Source organism: Rhinatrema bivittatum, chromosome 14 (genome assembly GCF_901001135.1).
Source record: "Rhinatrema bivittatum chromosome 14, aRhiBiv1.1, whole genome shotgun sequence".
Classification (NCBI taxonomy): Eukaryota; Metazoa; Chordata; class Amphibia; order Gymnophiona; family Rhinatrematidae; genus Rhinatrema; species Rhinatrema bivittatum.
Genome location: NC_042628.1, coordinates 27,833,430 through 27,855,209, shown reverse-complemented (window position 1 = coordinate 27,855,209; position 21,780 = coordinate 27,833,430). Strand labels below are relative to the sequence as shown.

At 40.4% G+C, this 21,780-nt stretch overlaps 1 long non-coding RNA gene across 1 annotated transcript in view; it reads left to right on the top strand.

Moving 5' to 3' along the window:
• The window catches only part of LOC115076000, a 145,303-nt gene that overhangs the window by 116,966 nt on the left and 6,557 nt on the right, over positions 1-21,780 (top strand). The window contains exon 2 of the long non-coding RNA XR_003852666.1: positions 664-773. This is a non-coding gene — a long non-coding RNA (uncharacterized LOC115076000). The remainder of the gene's footprint in view (positions 1-663; positions 774-21,780) is intronic.

Here is a 21,780-nt window from a genome sequence, read left to right as displayed (position 1 = left end):
CATGTGGGTAAAATTCAGTGTATTGTTCTACAAAGCATGAAGGTTTACCTACATTGTTTACAGTTGTTCTTCTGGGCAGGGTTAAGTCAGATGAGGCAACAACACATGTAGTTTTGGAATTTCAAACTATGCAAGTTGTTTAAGCCAAAAAAATCACCCACAGAGTAAGAAGGAACAAATCTCTGCAAGTACTATTTTGACAGACCATATTCAAAGCGAAACTACCTGTGTAGTTTTTCTTTGATCATTGGTGCAAACCTTGAGGGTGAACACTACCTGTCGGGTGCACACCAGTGAGAGAAATTTCATTATTTTTTTTCCTATAGTCTCCACTGCTGTTGAAACCTGAAGTTGCATACGAAGCTTCTGACCTACATCTAAAATATCTTCTAGGAAATTATAGAATTAAAATTATTTTCTTTCAATGAAAACTTTCCATCACATTATTTATTAACTGGTCTTAATATTATGGGATGGATTCTATCTTTATGTGAAGATAGATTTAGGATTTAATTGATTGAATTGGAAACAATTTATATGTACCTATTTTCTGTTTGTTTGGGGTTTTTTTTTTTATTTATGTGATTTATATTACGCTTTTTGGCACTTAAAAGTCTATTATCCATGGCTGATCCATTATCACACTTTATTGTTTATCATCAGATATCTAGAGCTACAACACGGTCTATATTGGAGGAGAGGGGAAATTGAGGCACTGAGAGTCACAGCAGAGAAGACGACAGCTCATTTAGGCCTGGATTTATCAAAATGCTGTAAGTACCGCATGCGATGGCAAAAGGGGTGTATTTTATGCTAATATAGCATTTATTGCAATTTGCGCTAATTACCTGTGCAAAGGGCTAAGTTAGTGCAAATTGTAATACCATTTCAGAATCTGTGATAAGTGCCAGACCTGTTGTATTTCCTGCATTCAACCACTGGGGGACCATTTTTAATGATCCCAGGAGAGAGAGAGAGAGAGCGAGAGAGAGAGAGCCTGGCCATAATATCATGGCCCATAGGTAGATATTTGTATCCCTATGGTAGGGCCACCTAGTAACTCGAGGTGGGGATTAGGTAAGAGTGTAGGGGGTTAGGGGCCACTTTGACATTCTACGTGATACCTACGAACAGAACAGTGGTCTCTTGTGAAGATTTGCTGGCCTTCGGAGTGAGGAAACTCACTCCAAGATGAGATTTGGGCAAGGTTCTCTCAACCTAGCTTGATGGACTCTCTAACCTGAACCTGAGCCTTTGCCCATGTTCCAAGTCTTTGTCCAAGTTCCTAGCTTTGTGTCTTCATCCACATTCATCGTCATGCCATGTTTTGTCCTCAGTCTTCGTCTTTCCTGATGCACTTGCCATTCCTAGCAGTAGGTCCTAAAGGGCTATCAAGTGGCCGGAGGGCTAACCCAGAGACCATAATTGAGTTGTTGGGTCTCACACTGTGCTTGCAGGTTCAGCAGAGGTCTGAGAACTACATTCCAAGTTCAGGCTATGTTCCAAGACCAGCGAGTGCCTGGATACACTCACCACCCACGGTGCCTAACTTGGAGCCCCTGCCCTGAGGTTGTCCTGTGATTCAAGTGTTCACTCTCTCTCTCGAACAAGCAACCACACTCTCCTGTGCTCGCAACATTCAATATAGAAAAGAAAAGAAAAGAAATCCAATATTTAAATGAGGATTCAAAATCCAAAATGTAAGAGTGGTATCAAACACTTGTGCCAGGATTCAAATCTACAGCCTAGTGTCACGTAAAGGGGTAAATCATAAAAGAAAATGCTTAGTAGAGATGGCAATCTAAGGAGATTTTTTTCCCTGATGAAGACAGACTTCTGTTGCAACATCATCATATTGAGTTTGATGGTTGATTTTCAGTCACATAGCTGCTGCATTGACTTTTGTGATGACGTTTTGAAAGTGATTTTTTAGATTTACTCTAAACTGAGGGTTTGAATTTGAGGTTTAAATAAAGTAGAGTATTTAATGCAGTATGGAAGATTATTTGTCTTATGTCATTTTGAAAACACCTGGATAGCAACCTCGCCATATAAGAAGATGCTCTTGTGGCAATGCTTCATTGATAATTAAACCACAAAACTGCTATAAACTCTTCTTAGAAATACAAATGTGAACTCATATCACAGAACAGTATAAACAATATCACAAATATGCCATGCTTTATTTATATAGCTTTGTTCTTCTAATTTAAATATCTTGCAATATACCGAACTATATCTCTAATTCATCACACATTTATAAAAATACACTTCACTAGGACACATATCATCCTACAAAAATAATCCCTCAATGTCATAAAAGTAAGCATCCATAGAAAGATTGAAATGAGAAAACCAGTCTCTCCATGCCCGAGGAAATCTTCAAAGCATATAATCAAAATGATCTTGCAAAAAAAACTTTAGTAATTTTCTGTTCTCCTGACACTCTTGTTGGGTAGTCCAAGTTGAACTGTCAAATGTATACAGACTTTAATAATGTTTGTTATATCCAATGCTCTCCTTCGATCTTGAGATCAATTCCAAAGAGACTATAACATCCAGAGAAACCATTAAACTCATCTTCACCCAACAAAGGCATTATTGTATCATCACTGGACAAGGATCTGTTTTAGTGTTTTTGAATCACTCCAAATCGCAATGCAGTTGTTACCGCCACACAGGAATCATTCCCAATGATGCAGCATTTTGGCAGGTATTATTTCCCTGATGCAGGCAGTATAACATCAATCTAAAAAAACTCGGGGGCAATATCAAAATATCATTTCTGTTTATTAAACATCTCTACTAGCAAAACCTAAAGCTAGAAACGCCTCATTACCCAGCAACTTCTCCATTTGAACATGGCGGTATCAACCATATCTGTGAATATCCTACTAATATTTGAACATCTACCAATCACAATACACATTTTTCAAATGCAACAACATACCCAGTATAGACCAAATTACAGGTCAATAAAACTTCATTCAAGTTATGTATAAAGTATTAATTTCAATATTGATTCTAAAGTCGAGTATCTTTAAAAACTAAAAAAAATGGTTCCCCACTTCACTTCCATGTTCAGGCTCCTAGGGGGTCACTGTATTCCATTGAAAAATATATCTTTGTTCTCTCTGTAACAAGAATTTGCCAAAGTCCCCACCTTGATGGCACAGCTCTGGTTTCTCCATTACAACAGACATTAGATCCTCAATCAAATAACCCTTATTCTTCCAATGAGAGTTTTGTTTCTTAATCAAGATTTACTTCTCCAAGCACAAGTACGTAGGCCTTTAGACTCATTCATTTGTGTCTTATCTTTTTTAGTAGGTGCAACCTATCAGGGTCATTTATCATTTCACATTAGGCCGTAATGCACGCAACTATACGAATGTGACATTTGCTATGCAAATGGGAGGAGTTTGGAAGGAGTTTGGGTGGAGTTAATGGCAATGAGCTGCTCTTAACGTTGGATGCGATAGAGTAACACTCAGAAATGCGGGTTTTAATTCCAGAAATAACTACACCTTTTTTCTGTGCATATTGCCCGTGTTAGCTGTGCGTTACCAGGGAAAAGTTTTTGTTGCACATGAAGTTAGGTAGAGAGTGCATTGTACAAAGCAACTCCTTTTGTATCTGTCATCGATTCAAACAGCAGAAAATCTTCAGTGATGTCAACTTTGCTGTTCGTACCTCCTACTGTGTTTGTGACCCCCCCCCAAACCTACCCCACCCCGAGTTAAAAGTACACCCTTTTACTGTAGTATAAAAGTAGAGACAGATTGTTCTCTACAAAGTCTTTCTCTCTCTCTCTGTCTCTGTCTCAGGTGTGATAACTATCACACCATGTGGAAATTGCGGGAGCAGGGTAATTACCCTTTCTTAGCATGGATGCTATTTCTGCTATAATTATAGCATTTTGATAAATCTAGGGGTATGTATGAAAAATTATCAATGATCTGTCATATGCTATTTTTCATAAACCACCTATTTTTCCTATCCACAAGCTCCTCCTTTATGCAATCTGCTTGTCCATTTGGACCTTCTGATGAGTAGATCTAGCTCTCCTGTCTGGATAGGGCATTATTCTTGTGGCCGGTGCTTGGTATTTGCTCAGTCATTTTCTGAGTCTAGTTTCCCTGTATAAGAGACTCAGTCTATATCCTTTTTAGTGATTGTTCTTTGTCAGAAGTGATTTATATTATCAAATGTCCCTGCAACCTTTGCTATGTTAGGAAGACTGAAAGCCCCCTTCGAATTTGCTTGATCGAATGCTGGAGTTGCTTCCATAAGGCATCTATACAGGTTCCTTTGATAATCCACTGCACCATAAAGGGAAATAGATTCATTGATCTTATTTTTTCAGTCATTAATGTGATCCCCATGCCTCTACAAAGTGACGATTACCATTGTTCACTTTTGCAGAGTGAATTAAAATGGGTATATAATTTACAGACTGTAGCCCTATGGTGATTGAACAATGGTATGGACTTTACTGTGTGTCTTTGATCTTTTCGCATTGGTGGATTTTATAACCATTGAAAATGTGATATGTATTTACCGCCAATTTCAAGTACTTAAAATGGCATCTTTTCTGTTCCCAGGTAAATTTCTTGGTGGAGAGGTGTTTCCATCCTAACAGGATCATTCTTTATTGTGTGATGGGCCATTATCACATGCGTTAGGGCATTATTGCATATGATAACTCCCTACCGCATGCAATCCCAGCTGCATCACGGTGTTAAAATGCTAATTAGGGGAAGGGGAGGGGTGGTGTTAGGACCTGGTAGCACTGCAGGCGATAATGTTTTACACATTACACACCACAGCGGGCGAAATCACACATCCATGATGCGGCCGGCTGCACACTATCACCCCCTGCCCCTTTTCTGGCTGCAGCTCATCATTCTGCTATATTTATTTATATTTATAGCAGAATGATGAATCTAGGCCTAAGTGAAAGCCATCTGAATTGTTATGAAATCGTGTTGAACTTTCCCCGAAGCAGGCTGAATATGCTGAAACACCAGTATTTGGGACTAGCTGAGTAAGCATTGTTTGGAGAAATGCTTGATCAAGTGACTGTGTTTTTTATCACAGTTTTTTTAGATTATTGGAGCATATAGACTTTTGCCTTACATATTGGTTCAACACAGGATAAGTACTGCATTTTGAATTTATGATTTGTTGATCATTGAAGGACGCTCTAAAGTGTATGATTATAACAAGTGGTGCCTAGTCACTTGAAGTTTAATTTGACAGTGAAAGTTGTTGCACCCAAATATATAACACATTAAAAAAATAAATTTCCATGAATATGGTATACAATCACCAGCTCTATATTTTTTGAAGACTAAAAATTTCCATGCTACTATAGCAGTCTTCCATCTTTAGAGTTTATTTTTTATAATTATTTTTTCTTTAAGGAAAAATATGATTTATGTGAAACTTAATAAAATTGCAAAAATCCAGTTTTTTTCTTGAACTACTGTTTGTTTCACATCAGCTAAAGTTTGCAAATTTATTTTTGTGATTTGTATTGAAGAATAATATTTTTGTAGCGGTGTTGACTCTAAGGAATCAAATGATATTTTGACCCTCTTGGATTAATAAGAACTTAAATGGTCTCAACAGTTCTTGCAAAATATCTTATGTTTCCCAATAAAATATAATCACAGCATATATGGAATCCCGATTTCTTTGGGACCAATACAGCTACTAGAACATATTCCTAATTTACAGCTTTACACAAGATAATTCAGAACAGATGCATGATACAAATTGAAATACTAGGCTTTATTTGTTTGTTTTAAACCCAGACACCTCAAAGCTTGAAATATTTTATGAAAATGGTGATATTCCTTGTATGTTGTTAATAGAAAACAAGGCACATCAGAGACCAATACATTTTTAAGATATAGATAAGAACCTACAACATCAGGGCATGAACCTCTTTCAGCTGAACATGAGTTTTATGACGCCAATAACAAGAAAAGGCCGGCCAGAATATAAAAAAAATTAAGGAGACTATCTGTTGAGCCTTTTTCTTTCTTGAGAGGAAAATAATATCTGTATTAAAACCACTTCTGTTTTTACCTAATTAAGGCCTTGAATCACATAACTGGACTTTTGACAACATTAGAACATCAATGACGATTACCTTTGGGACTTTAACAAATGAAACTTGGGAAAATGCATTTCTTATATTTATCCCTTTAATATGCTCCTTTGCTTTCTTCTGCTTATGAATGTTTCTGCCCTTTGCTGCCTTTGCCTCTTTTCCAAATGTGTGCATATAAAAAAAAAAAATATATATATATATATATATATATATATAATTTTTTTTTTTAATTAAGACTAAATTAAGACAAAGCAAAAAGCCTGGTTTTGCCTGGGAAATGGATTCATACAACTTTACTAAAGTCATGCACATTACACAGTTCATTTCAGGTCCTTAGAAAGAAACTCTCAAGAAACATGCCCACTAGGAAACCACAATGCCATTTAAGATAGAAAAAGGTGGCAATCAAAAAGGAAAAGCAGTGAATAATCAAGGACAGCAGCACCGTGGGGCAGACTGATAATGAGAGAAAAAAGTTAGCTCGGTGAAAAGATCTTAGAGGGATGATAACATTGTAGACGTCAACATACAAATGGCTTGATAACGGATTAAGTTCTTTTCCATTATTTAAAAAAAAAAAAAAAAAAAAAAAGGGTCCTTCTCAGTGTTAGCATCAGTTTGGCCTCAAAATGATTTTTCTCCCTATTATTGCTTATAAAAACTAAAAAAAAAACAAAACCTTTTTGCAAAGATAAATTGCCTGCTGAATTAAGACACTGTTTTTCAACCATATATTGCTTCTGTCAGAGCCGGTCCGCTGTTTGTGCAGATAATAACGCCAAATGCGAAAACAACAATCAGCCGGTATAAATGAACTTAACTGTGTGAAATAAAGCCTCCTCTATCAGATTAGCTTGCCGAATGACTTTCTACTTAAATTAAAGCTTGCTCGGGCATAATAGTAAATCATGTAAATGGTTCTGGGTTTTTCAGGTAATGTCTTCATATATTAATGTAATTTCAATTCGCCAAGGCACGCAGATGGTTTTACTCTCTAGCTGCTTGTCTCCAAAGCTTTTCCTGTGCTGCCATTTTGTAATTACAGCGCAGGCAGGTTGTCTGCATGCTGCTGCTAGATTTCCCATGGTGCACTCGCAGCCCAGGCAATGCATTTTGAAATTATTATTCTTGTGTGGCCCTCATAACATAAATGTAAATCTTTTATGCTAACGCTGTCAGGGGTTTAGCAGAAGGGCTCAGAGGTGCTCTGATGCAGAAATCACCAGCAATCCATCAACTGAATACCATTTGAGATGTGGTAAATGACTCACAATTTGGAACCACTGTAAGCAACACTTTACAGTAAGGTTATATCATAGATACAGCACTGTAGCAATTTTGTTTAATGCTAAACATCTACGGTATCTGTATATTCCAAATCTTATAATAGCTAGTCAATGGCCGTTTGCTATAAAAAGACATAATCAGGCCTTTATTATTATGTCAGGATTAAAAATCCTAAAACTCCATAAAATTCAGTATCCTAGCTGTTACAAGACCCACGACCAGCATGGTATTTAGCCTTTAAACTCAAATGTTAACATTTCAAAATAACTTGGTATTCAAGATAACCATTTTGGGTTTGTTTGGGGAGGGGGCAGATTGCACATGGTTGTGCCGTTATAATTTGCTGTGTAGCCAAGAAAGGAGAAAAGCAAGAGCCTTGGAGTAATCAGTGATGTGCAGTATATCTGTGTTCTGTGCCTAGCAGCAGTGGGGATTTATGGTGCAAGCACCTCGATGGACTGTGCTTGCAATGAGCAACGTTGTGTCTGAGAGTACTGTAGGAAAAACACTATATTGTCTGTCTTGACTGTCTAACAGAGAGGGGAGATGCTTACTGTGGTTCTCCCCGGAAGCAGCAGTATACTGAATTACGTTGACTGCCAATAGCTTATACACTCCTACAGCTGGCTTTTATAGGCATTCTGTGCCATTGGTTTCTGAGAAGAATAATCATTGTAATTTGGCTTTATAATAACATCGGTCACCCAAACAGGATCTTGCCCCTAGAGTCTTAACACAGCAGGTATGCACAGAACAAGCAAGTACCTCTTTAATTTATTTTCATTTTCAGACCTTTCAGTTTCCTCTACTCTTTTGTTGTTAACAAAAAAAAAACACATTATTGGGAAGGTATTTTCTTTTAAGATTCCTGATACATGGAAAACAGAACGCTTAAATAAAGATGCAGCAAGTGATGTAATTTCTCACCTTCAGTCTTACTATTTACAATCTTGAAGGTTATCTATAATGATGATTTGTCATATATCCTTTAATAAACACGATGCTGTCATCGTATGGATATACTGGGTTTAGTATGGTGCACTAATTTCCTTATTCACAGCTAATCTATTTGCATTCATGCTACTGTGTATGCTATGCTAACTGTTAGAATTTTTTTTAAGAATGTAATGTTATTGGGCAGCGTGGGATCAGAATGGGTTTGGCCTAGAACTGGGATGGGCAATCTTTGGCCTGTGAGCCAAAACCAACTCATCCACTCCTTTTTTTTTTTTTTTTTTTTGTGGATCGCCAGCCTCCAAGGTGATCTCTGTTGTCTCTGGGCTGCCGACGCTCTGACCATTATCAGCAGTGGTCCAACATCAGCAGTCAGACACAACTCCATGCCCCACCCCTACCAGTTGTCAATGATACTCACCATGCCTAAAATGTGGATACAGGGCATTTCTAATTGATGTGGGGTAGAAGAAAAGAGCTAATCAAAGGATATGGATCAAGATATAGTTAAAGGACCTGGAGGGATGGAAAGGGAGTGGCAGTCAGTAGAAAGGGATGGATCTGTGAAAGGGACGAGAGAAGGTAGAAATGGGGCTGGAAAAGAGGTGGCTGTGTAGAAGGTAAGAGACAAAAGAAAGGGGTGGGAGACAGGGATGATATGGCAGAAGGAACTGAGCTAGTGAGAGGGCTGAGAGGCAGAGGAAAGTAGTTGAGGACTGGGGATGGGGTAAATTCAGAGGGTAGGAGTGGGGTTCTAGGGAGTAGATGAAAGACAGGAATAGGAAGGCTGGGAAGAGGAGAGAAGGTGGGGATATGGAATAAGGGGATGAGAATGAGATGAAAAGCTAGTAGGTTGGTGAGATAGGAAAAGAGGGGGGGATTGGGTGAAAGATAGGTATGACTAGATAGAGAGGCAGAAAATAGAAATGTAGAAGAGAGATTGAAAGGGGAAGGTCAATGTCCAGTATGTTTTGTTTTTTTAGAATGAGGTATATTGCTGTTCTAGGCCTTATATTAGAATTGCAGTGTTCCCTTTTCATGGGTAGAGTCATTACTGTTTAGGTCCAACAGTTACGGCCAAATTTTTAATCGGCCACACGTGTAAAAAATGGGGGTTATGCGAGTGGCTGGGCCTTGTGCACACCGTGCACATTTTCAAAGGGGCCCAGCCACACGCTTAATGGGAGTTACGCACAGAAATGCTGGGCTGAAGGAAAGGTATGGGGAGAGGCAGGGCAGGGCTGGAGGTGGCCAGTACAGCAGCCATTTGCTGCTGTGCCGGGGCAGGGACTACTGGTGCGAGCAAGTTGCTACTGCTCCAATGGAGCAGTAAGCGACAAAAGTAAAAAAAAAAAAAAAAAGAAGAAGGAGAAAGGGTTTAGGGAAGGGAGGTTAGGTAGGGGGGTAGGGAAGACTGGGAGGGAACTGGCCACGCATATGTTTCTAAGATTATGCCCCCTGCACATGTGGATTATAAAATCCGGCACACAGGTGCGAACGGCCCATGGATTTTATAGCATGCGCGCGCATGTTATAAAATTGGCGTGTCCATCTGTGAGCCAATGCGCTTCTTTTAAAATATACTCCTTAGTGTGTTAAGGTATGGTAGATTTGCTCTATTGTTATTTTGAAGGATTGTTCTCTGAGGGGAGGGAGAAAGGAGCTGCTGATTGTGATTGTTGAGTTGTTGATTAAAAAATCTCAGCGGGAGGGTAAGGGCAAGGTCTTAGAGGTCCGTGCTCTGAATCTTTTAAATACCTGGCAAAACCTCTACCCTGTAGTATCCCGGATGTGCTCTATCGACTGTCCTTCATCCGGGATGTATAAATGGTTACTTTCAGTTCATAGCTACACTATATATACAAACTAAATGATGTTTAGGCCGGAGATTGTTAGTAATTTTATTAGAAGCATTTGTACTGTTCTTAATCCCTTTAATGTTATTAATGGTCTCCTTATCCATGCCTCTCCTCCTTGAAGTTATTCTTTCCCCTGCACAGGTATCCATGTCCAACAATCCTTCCCCTCAAAGGTAGGATATCCCCATTGCATATCCAGCATACAAACTGCTGAGAAAGGTAGAAATTCCCTTATTCTAAGAAACTACTTCTCAGTATCAAAACACATCTAGCAACTCCTACTGGAATGTTCAAAAATCTCTAAACTCTCTTCACCCCTTGCTTCAATCACTTAGCAAAAGCAAAAGGAATCACAGCCAGCCCTTTCAGATGCCAGGCAATATCTCTTCTGTCAGCAACTGGTTCCACTCAAAATTCAAAAGCAAAAAAAGTCCTCAAAACTCCAAGATCTACCCCCTGGGCCTTCTCCACTGCAAAGCAAGTCTTCCCCTCTCCTGGTCAGTCTACCTGAGAAATGGTAAAGACCACATTCTTGATCTATCCTCTTGGGGAGAGGGAATGACCCAAATCACATGTTCTAGAGGATTTTTATGGTCCCCCTAAAGCCTCCCACAAAAAGGTGGGGATAAAACAAGGGGAGGATTAAAAAAAAAATCCTCTCTACTGCCTAGGCTAGAAAAACCTGGGAGAAAACTTAGTGACAGGCAAAGCTGGGTCATACTGCATTCCAGAATTTATAAAAAGCTCTACTTGCTTTCCTGGATAAATATCCTACCTACATTGAATACACTGATCAAAACATGGATTCCCCTTCACGTTAAAGTGCTTCCAAATCAGGGATGATGTTCACAATCTCTTGTCTACATTCTTGAAAGTAGATGCTGGCACTAAAGTTGAGGTTGAGGATGGACCCAGAGGAAAAATGCCAGGAGTATTGTTTATACTTTCTACCTGCACTATCTGTTCTTCCAGGAAGTTTTTCTCAACATTGTCAATATCATCTCTCACCCCATCACCTCACTGGAGACTAAATTGCTACTGACTAAACTTTCCAAATTCTTTTTGGATTACTAGCGCTTCAACATTTTCTGATTCAAAGAATCCAATACAAGATTCTTCCTTTCAATCAGTCGGTAAAAATAGTGCCTTCACTGCCTCAGAAGCAAGAACCATAAAGGAGTGTGCTGCTGGTTTTGGATGTTGCACTTTTTTTTGCCTCTGTCCATGCCTTTGCCCTCCTACTGGAGGTCTTGAAAGACCCACCCATCTGTTCCCTCAGGTTCAAAATAAGAAAGAGAGGAACAGGTGGCATGGAACATGTTCTTCAAATTTCTTTTTCTTCTGCCTTGAGCTACATTCCATTCCTGCTACTCTACAGCTAAAAAAAAAAAAAGTATCTCTTTAATTTTGGAGCAGAACTGCCTATTTTTCACAGCTTCTATGCTGAGCTGCCTCTCTACCAATTCCTCTACCCCTGCCAACACTTCCTACATTCCCTCCTCACACTTTACTTAACACAATAGAATGTGTTCACGTGCCCTGTCTACTGGGGGTTTAGATATTAAAAATGAATGTATTTATTGATCAATAACTGTACTGTACTCACAGTACCACTCACTATATGGAAAACTGTCATTTACACATAGACATATTTACAGTGTATATGGGCTAAGCTCCTCTGAATGATTTTGCACCCAAAAAATTGTTAAACACTAACAGAACCAAAACGAATGGCAGCTTGGAAAGACTCTTTAGTATATGTCTCCACTGCTGCTCACCTCACTGGTCTCCAAACAAATGAGACAAAAAAAATAATTAGCACTGCTATAACTGCAGTCTCTAGACTTTCTCTCACTCTGACCCTCCCGCAGTGATGAGAAAAATCAAAATCAAAGCTATGTACTGCCTTACTCTCTGGCACAGTAGGTGAGACCACTGCTGCTCAGTAAAGATCAGAAACAGCCCTTTACCTGCAACAAATCTAAAACTTTCTAATTTTTGTTTTTAATATGAGAGCTTCTACTAGCATAGGAGTTCTCAATCCAGTCCTTGGTACACCTAGCCAGTCAGGTTTTCAGGATATCCACAATGAACATGCATGAGATACATTTGGATGCACTGTCTCTATTGTATGGAAGTCTATCTCATGCATATTCATTGTGGATATCCTGAAAACCTGACTGTTAGGTATGTTCCGAGAACTGGTTTGAGAACACCTGTACTAGAATATCCTTCTCTGCCAAGAACTAGAGAGGAAATACAGAATACTTCTTACATATGCTCAAACTTTATTGTGGGAGGACATCAGTACCACTTGATCCATAAAGTAGCTATAGGCTTGGTTAGAAAGATGCTTCACTGCAATTTGTCTTCTGTATGGTTTCCTTACAACTTGTCTTGCCTCTTTTCTGACAAGACTGGCAAGGCTGTGAGATTACACAAGTAAGAGTTTGTTGCTACCTGCACTTGTTTATTTACTTAGAGCAGAGCCATAGACTTCAGTAGGCCATAGACTTAAATGGGAAACAAACAAATGAGATGCAGATTTTATGTTTCATATGTGGGACCCCTCCATTCATTTTAGGGGACTAAAAATGAAATAAATATGGGCTCAATCATTGTGTGTTATCCATTTGTTTCATACAAATGTGCATCTCTATGGGCTATCTCTGGTCTGAAGCTGCAAAGTTCCACTGAATCATGATATCATTCTCTCCTAATAATTCCAACAATTACATTACATTCTCATATCTCTTAGTTCTCTGTTGTTCTATTGCTTGACCTTGAAACAACTAAAGGTTATTCCTTAAGGGGTTGTTACTTTACATGTATAAAGTCAAAGCTGTACACTAGTATTGATGTAGAATTTTTGTTGTTCTTGAACTCTAAATTCATTGCCCTCTGTACTTAATTCTGAAGGGAATAATTGCATTTCAAAGTGTTCTTATGCAAAGTTTCTGCAGAATTAAGTGGTGTTCATGTTTTTTATCTTTTTTGACAGTAGATTACAAGCTAGTTTAATTTTTTTTTTTTTTAATCAAATCTGTTTATAGGAGATATTACCTCAAACTGTTGATCTATTCATCTGTTCCAGGTATAGCTAGTATAAAAACATTATGGGGTGAATTTTAAAAGCATTGCTGGCATTAAAAGGTCCACATACACGAATATCTGGGCTGCACATGACCAATTCGTATTTTAAAAGCCACAAATTATGCACATATATCCACGTGCATGAGTAAGAAGTAAGAAAAAAAAAAGGGGGTGAAGATAGGATGTGCCAGAGGTGTTCCAAGGTGGGACCCAAATTTAAACACATAAATCTGATGGCCGCAGTGCACAGCAGGCTGTTAGCTGCTCAAATTTACTTCTGCTCTTGATGAGATATAAGTCTGCATAAATATCTGTTTAGGCTTAAAACAACTGGGTGAGGGTTCTGGGTCAACTGAGGAGAGTGCAGTCTGAAGAACCATAGGGGGGTTTGGATTATCTTGAGATGGGCTGGGCATACTGGTGGACTAATTGGTAAAACTGGGAATGTCCTTCATGCGAGCATGTTTTAAAATCCACTTACCTGCAGAGGTCCGGGGCTGGAGAGAAGCTGAAGAGTAGTCAGGCATGGCAGAGGTCCAAGGCTGGAGAGAAGCTGAAGAGTAGTCAGGCAGAGGTCCGGGACTGGAGAGAAGCTGAAGTCAGGCATAGCGGTGGTCAAATCCAGAGAGTCAATCCAAACACATAGATGAACAGGAACTAGGAGAACAGGAACCGGGAACCAGGAAGACAGGAACACAATGATGAGACGATTCAGGAATAGCAACGAGTACTCGGAGAACTAGGAGACCTGTTGCAAAGGCAACACTAAGGAGCAAGGCCTGACCTTATATACGCTGAAGAGTCTGACATCAGCATCCGGGTCTGCGGCCAGGTTCCCGCCGCTGGCTTTTTAAAAGAAGCAGTGATGCGTGCGCGAGCCAAGGAAGGGGTGTGGCGCTGATGGCAGCGTCTCTCCGCGGGCCACACAGAGAGGCCCTACGAGCAGGGACATCTTGGCTAGCAACACTGGGTAGCGTAGCAGGGCTGGAGGCTCCGAAGGGAACCCTAAGTCGGAGCTGGCAGCCCACTGCCACCAGCGAGGAGGAGCCAGCAGCTGGAGTCTGTCTGGAAAGGTGAGAGGGCTGCACTGCGAGCTTGCCTCAGGTGGCACGCATAACATACACTCTTGCTTTCTTCTTCCTTCCTCTTTCCTACCCCTCTCCTCCAACACCTCTCCCCTTACACTTCTGTTCACTCCTCACATCGCTCTCCATTCCTCTCATGCACATTCCCTCCCTCACCCCTTCTTTACTTCTCTCACACATATACATGCTATCACACACACACAGGCTCACACAGGCTTACTCACACACCCACACTCACCTCCACCGGCCTCTTCTTCATCCACAAGTGGAATGGGATCTGCTAGTGGCTGCCAAGTCCTCCATCTCTCTCTAGCTGCTGTGGTATGGGCCTGTGGTAGCCTACCTAGTCTTTCTTGGTCTATGGATGCTAGCAGAATGGGGTCCACTAGCAGCCGCCTCTCTTTGGCCACCACAGGATGGACTCTGTGGTGTTCTGCTAGGTCATGGCATGAGCAGCATCAGAAGTTGTGTTGAAGAGAACATCATCTCCTGCTGCTGTGGGGCTGGTCTCACAGTAAGCGCTATGAGACCAGCCCCATGGGAGCAGGAGATAACGTTCACTTCAATGATTGCTGCTGGTTGAGGAGAGAAAGGGAGGTTGATTGCCACTGATTAGATCAGGCAGAGGTTTGATTTAGCTCTACTGAAGCAATATAGAAAATTGGGATGGTAAGCCCTTGTCAATCCATAATGACACCTATGCCCTCACTGCCATGAACTTATTTCTTTTGCTTCATGGCTGTGCGAGACCTCTTGTCTTGCTGGTCGAATTTGGGGACCCTACCAGCACTTCCTGCTTCCAGCACCATGCGGGACTTCCTGTCTTACTAGTGGGGGTTTGGGACCCCAACAGCACTTCCTGCTTCCGTCCCCATTTGAGACTTCCTGTCTGTCTAGCAAGGGTTGGACACCCTGTTAGCACTTCCTGCTTCTATTATAGCATGACATTTGCTGTCTTGCTGGTGGGGGTTGAGTACCCTGCCAGAATGTCCACTGCTGAACTTGGTTAAAAACAAAAGAAAAAAATGTAAACCTTGCTCTATGGGCTGATTTGGTCACAGTCAGGGAAGTCTTTGATGGGCCAGGTAAAATTGCCCATCAGGCCAGATGCAGGTCAAAGTTTGGTGACCCCTGTTCTAAAATATATTTTTTTTTTGTTTTAAAGTATGGTTTATCATGTCAGAAACCTAGAATGTTCAAGGTGTGTTTTATGCCTCTGTGAGAAATATGCAAAGCTCACATTCATGGTCTGCTAATAGCTTTGAAATGTATAGTGTAAGGGAAGAGATGAAGTATGTTTTAGTTTCATCGATTTGATAAGCCAGCCTTTTGCTTATGGCAGTTTAAAAAAATTAATTTTGAAATGCTGGAGAAAGATTAACGAAAAATAATTTAGTGTTAAGTTTGTATACATTTCAAATGAATAATACTACTAATGTCCTCAGACTGAGATAGTTTTGCATACCAGTCTATGTTGAGTTCACTTCATGGTCCCCTTGAGTTTAGTAAAAGGTTGATGTTCAAACTGCTGCTGAGCAGCAAAATAAAGCCATTAATTTTAATTGGTTAACCTTACGGATAATTAGTCGCTGCTAACCAGCTAAAATTGCAGTTGAATATCTGGTTAAATCTAACTGCAAAATGGCTGTTAGTCATTTTGTGCGGCCATACTTAGGAGGACAAATTTAGCTAGTTACATAACAACATAAGAACATGCCATACTGGGTCAGACCAAGGGTCCATCAAGCCCAGCATCCTGTTTCCAACAGAGGCCAATCCAGGCCATAAGAACCTGGCAAGCACTGAATATTGCACTAATGATTGATTTGAAAATGCTACTCCATGCACACCCAACCCATTTTGTGTCCAGCTAAATCTGTATGCATAGTGATTTGTGTAGGTAGAAATTAGCAGGCCAAGAGTTGGAGGATGGAGGATTTTTAATGTTTATGTGGTTAAAAGACCATTTTTAACTCCATAAATCATGTGAGTAATTGACCCCTTAAGTTAACACATGGTTTTTCAGTATTCAAAACGATGGAAGAAGGAATATAGCATGTCTTGTGACATTTGCTTACATGTTGAATTGGAACCAGAGTTCCTGAAAATGAAAACAAAGGAATCTTATAGAACCACACCACTCCTTAAGATGATTCATCTTTACTTCTTTAATGATGTGATCTAATCACGATTGGATTCAAGACCCCTATTAATCAAGGTTGATCTCTTGCTTTGGTTTCAGATATTATCTAGTACTGAAAGTAAAGTGCCCTTATCTACATGAAATAAACAAGCAGTCTAAATTTCCAAAACAAGGGGGTATGTTAAATCTCATAGTTCAACCTCTGAGTTTTCATTACCTCTAAAATCTTTACAAAGAGTTCATGAGGTGTACATTTCCCTTCTTTAACCAGACACAAAGAGATTATATTTTTTATTACCATATAGACCTGTTAGTTTTTAATCTAGCTTTTTTTCTATAATTTTTCTCTTATTTTAAATATTTCTCTATGTTGTAGTAATTGGGAAAACTCAGATTTTTATGAGATTTCCCTACCTGCTTAAGAAAGAAAAAAAAATGACATGGTCTAAAAGTTTGAAAATACTGCCATGAGTCAATGAATCTCTTGGGTTTATTATGTTCTATTTCTACCACTGACTTTCCATATGACTTTGAGCAAGCTAGTCTTCCTCACGATTACTTTTCCAAGATGTAATTTTTCTTTAACATCTCTACTTTGGAATCTGTCATGCATTAATGGTGCCAAAATTGGTTCCAAGGATCGTGAAATCTTTTCACAAAAAAATTGCATTGTTGTACAAAGCTTACCAATGTGGCAAAATCTGAAGTGGATTTTACCACAACTCTTTCATTTTCATTTTATAACAGCTAACCTAATTTACTTCTACTTCAGATACGTTTGCACATTTTTCGTAGTAAGGACCTGGCACAAAGACCCAGCAACAGAACTCTTTGTAGCCAGCTGGGAAACCTGCCTTGGATTCACAGATGCATTTTCTGCTCTTTTTTTCTCTGTAGCCTGTTCAGCTCCTGCCAAGCCCATTGTTCAAATTCCCAGTAGGGAGGGAGCACTAATCACTAAACATTGATACATATTAACTGTTTCAAAAGCACATTTGTATCTTTTCAGAAAGTCGACCAAAAAGACACAGAGAGCCTTCAAATCAACATTATTAATCCTCGGGTCTTCCCCATAAGTTCCCTATCAAAAGGTCCCTTATCCCCTTCCTGGGGTCTGCAAAGTTGAAACAGGCAAAAGCAATATGCAGTCACGGCTGTACAGCCATACAATTTTGTTTTATGGCTGTAAGGCCGAACAACATTATGTCCATAAAAAAAAAATAAAAATGGTGCCAGCCAGTGCCATTTTTGTACTGGGATCTGATGGAGCAGGAGTGGCTAGGGATCTTCTCTGCCCCTTTATATATTCCAGACCCCAGGAAGGGAGGTAAGAGATCTCTGGGAAGATCTCAGTGAAAAACAGGGAAACCTCTACACCTTCAAACACAGCTTCCCCAGGCAGATGGGGGTATCCTCCTTGGATCAGGGTTCCTAATCTTCCCAGCCAGCCCCTTAGCCCTTCCCAAAGCGAGCTTCCTTTGCTCACACCAACAAATCGGGAAAACCTGATTCACTCTACTAAGCTAGCCGTCTGAAAATGTCCTGGCTGAAAGTGTGTGAGGAGATCGATAATGCACAAAGTTTTCGCAAGGCTCGGAGGCATGCTCATTTCAGGGAGTTTACCACTTGCAAATTGCATTTTCAAATCTCTTCACATTTTGTAGGGAAAAAAGGGTACAAGCAGGAAAAGGAGGAGTAAATCTCTGTGGATATTTTCTCCCGAGGCAATTTTCAAAGGAAAAGTATGCTCGTATTTGCTCTTTGAAAACCGCTGCAAAACCCCACGGACTTTGCACCTATGCGGGCAGATTTGAAAACTGATTCTTAAAAAAAAATAAATCCCACTTCTATCGCAATTCAATACTAACTTCCATTCTTTGTGTCACAGGAATACTCAAACTCGTCTTGACTGATTGCGTCACCATGAAAAACCTGACCTTTTTTTTAGCCATTTATTAAGGGATAAGTTTAAACCCTGATGGTAGTTTGTAGGTCTATAGATAATTTTGTATCCATGGACCTGCAGGCTAAATTTGGGGTTCTGGGGACTGCGGATAATTTTGCACCCACAAACCGCACCTATAAGTGCAAAGTACATGCAGGCATTTTCCTTCCCTACCCTAACATTGCTGCCGGGATCTGCCCCTTTCATTTGCAGCTAAACGTACGCATCCTGTGAAATAGCATGCATGCTTTTAACTGCGGGGGGGGGGGGGGGAGGGCAGAAACATTTTCAACCCAGGGTATTTACCAATGTAACTACTTAGTTAACATGGACAGATTTGGGCAGATGTCACTTTTAGACACTGATTCAGTGCCAGTGTCATGCTGAACCCAAGGCTGCTGCCCCCTCCCCCCCCCCCCCCCCCCCGATAAACCTTTCACCTCTCCATTTCCCAGGACCTTGGCTCCATTGACACGATGCTCTGGAGCAGTGAGCATGGGGACTAAGCCTGTGCTCACAGGCCCCACCAGTCCCTGCACAGAAACCTAGGTACAGCCTTAACAACATTCAGGCCTATCCTGTAAAGTGCGGCCGCGTTTACCCTGCTCCTAAGTCGCTTTTTACTCACGTTCCGGCCGCGTTAGCCCTTCCTGCGATCCCGAATCCCCTTTAACCTACTCCTACCGCGTCCTAAATTCCCCGGGCAACCCCTTCCGCCCGCGGCATGTATATTGCATGCAAATGAGTGAATTAGCTATTCCCTAGCATCCCGTAACCCGCGCCCCGACTATCGCTAGTTTTCCCTGCCGTTTTGTCGCGCGTTTAACCTGCAAACTTACCGCCTACCCTGACCCCTGCGGTAGAGGCAGGGGTAAGGGTAGGTGGCAAGCTTTCCCCCAGCCCCCTCTCACCTGCCCCGGCCGCGATCGTGGGTGCCGGTCTCCGTGGCAGCCCCAGTCCTCTCCCCTGCTCCCGAAGCCAAAAAAAAAAAGCGAAAGCGAATCTAGGACTGCTTAGTTACATGGGTAAATTTCTTTGAAAATTGTCCTCTCCAAGTCTAGAAATAGCTTGTGTATGTTGAACTGAATAATCAGCATTTATTATAGGTAGAGGAATTTTTTTTTTTTACTAGTCATCTTTTTATCACAATGCATATACGTACTTTATTTTCAATGACATGTATGTCGATAGAAGCTATAGAGAAAGAAATTTGTGTTTAAAATACATCTTTTTTTCTCTTACAAAGCAATCATCAGGTAACAGTATTTTCAAGTAGCAAACTCTGTTATTTTAAATTCCTTTCCCTGCACATTGTTAAAAATATCTTTCAAGCCTAGAAATAATAGCAAAGTAAAAGATTTAGAACTGAAAGTTGTTTATAAGGACTTTTTCGAATATATTTTGAGATTTCTATAATGCCATCCTCTATTATGTGGGAGATGTTACATAGAAGTGCATGATTTTATTGTTAGTGGCTATTCTGGGACCTAGCCTGCTTACAGTCTGACTACCAATAAATATTATTACTAAAGTTAACACAATTTATTAGCCTGCAATGCCTAAGTTATTCTTATTGTAGTCTTGCCATCTGAGATTTGAGACAGTGCAAACATTTTTATATGGTAAAATGAAAGAAAAATATGAAAACTGTAGTAGTGTTAATTCTATATATCTTTTAACGTGTTATTGTGACCCCCTTATTATATTTGCCATTCGATCTGTTGCTTGTGAGTTTATGAAATCAATATTAATGTAGTTTGTCCAGGAGAAAATGGCTGGTAATATTTGTTTGGTGATGTCTGTTTTGACCTTCTAGTTGTTTCATTGCTCTGCCTTGTTTTCTCATGATCACATGTTTATAAACTAAAAATAATCACCTTCAGTGCATAAGGACAAGAGACATGTAAGGAAACAGCCATGTCTTTTAAGTGCAATGAGTTTAATGAACGAATGTCCCATGTGCCTCCGATTAACAAGCTATCCTACTGTTATGATAAGACTCCCTAGGTCTTCTTTCAAACACTAATTCTGCAGGGAAGGAGGTGGGAGGGCTTTGATCTTCTGTATAAGGCAGTTTTCAATATTATAAGTTTCTTTTATTTTTATGCAATATTTACTGAGAATAATTAACAAGCTTGATACACAAACAGCACAGGAGCATTTTCTGTTTTCTTCCTTCCACCAGCTTCCCCCTCCCCTCTCTGGTAATAATAATGTCCAAAGCTTTAGGAAATGTAGCCCCACCTTATGTCATGAGGATCCGTAACCAGTGAGTCAGCTCTCCAAAATCTTTTGCCTGACATTGGCAAAAAAGAGGAAACCCACACCTCAGCAGGCACCCATTTGCTCAGCAAATTTCACATCCTCCACAGTGGTCTTAGAAGCATTGACAATCGAATCTCAGAAGCCAAATCCTTCTCCTGCATATGTAAAATTGTTTTAAAAGTCCAAGGGATTGCCACTGCTCTGTCAATTCTCAAATCAGTAAAGTTGTGCTAATTAAGGCCTGGATTCAGTTCACCATTCTATCGCAGAATGGTGAATCCAGTGAAAAGGGGGGGCGGGCCTGCGAAAGCCGGCATCCATCGCACCACTGCAGTGTTATCACTGCCGGCTTTCGCACCCAATAGCGCCACCTTTCATGGTGGCGCTATTGGGCGCACTACTGGTGACGATAACGTTGCTTACCTTATCGCCGCCAGCGAAGACATCGCGGAGTCCACCCCCCACCCCATCTCTGCCCCAGCTCCGCCCCTAGCAAGCTATTGTACGTGATAAGCCTTTCAAAATGACCCCCTAAGTAACCAATCTCCCATTATCCTCATGGGTGCACTAATGAATGCAGTTGTAAATTTGGGGCTCCCAAACCTCCCTCTTCTCTGGGGGCAGTTATTGTTTTAAAGGAAATTCTGGCCTGTCTACCGTTCCAGAACAAACTCCCAAATAAACAATTCAGCCGCTTATTATCTGTAACCAATAGTGGCATAGGCAACCTTTGAATGAGCTATATCACCTGTGGGGCCAGCATCATTTTGTACAAATAAAGGGCTCTAGGGAAAGAATAGATAAAATTCAGGAAAGTGGAGGTTCCTGACGGGTTCCTCTTTACCAACAAATCTAATCTGTGAGCATTCCATTAACGTTAATCCTGGCACACAAATTTGCATACAAAGACTGTGAATATATTGTAAACTTTCCTCTGTGAAACCAAATGCCCGTAAGCTTTCAAATAAATAAGACCAGGAGATCCTTTCAAAGGCCTTTTCTGCATCTCAACTAACCAGCATTAGATC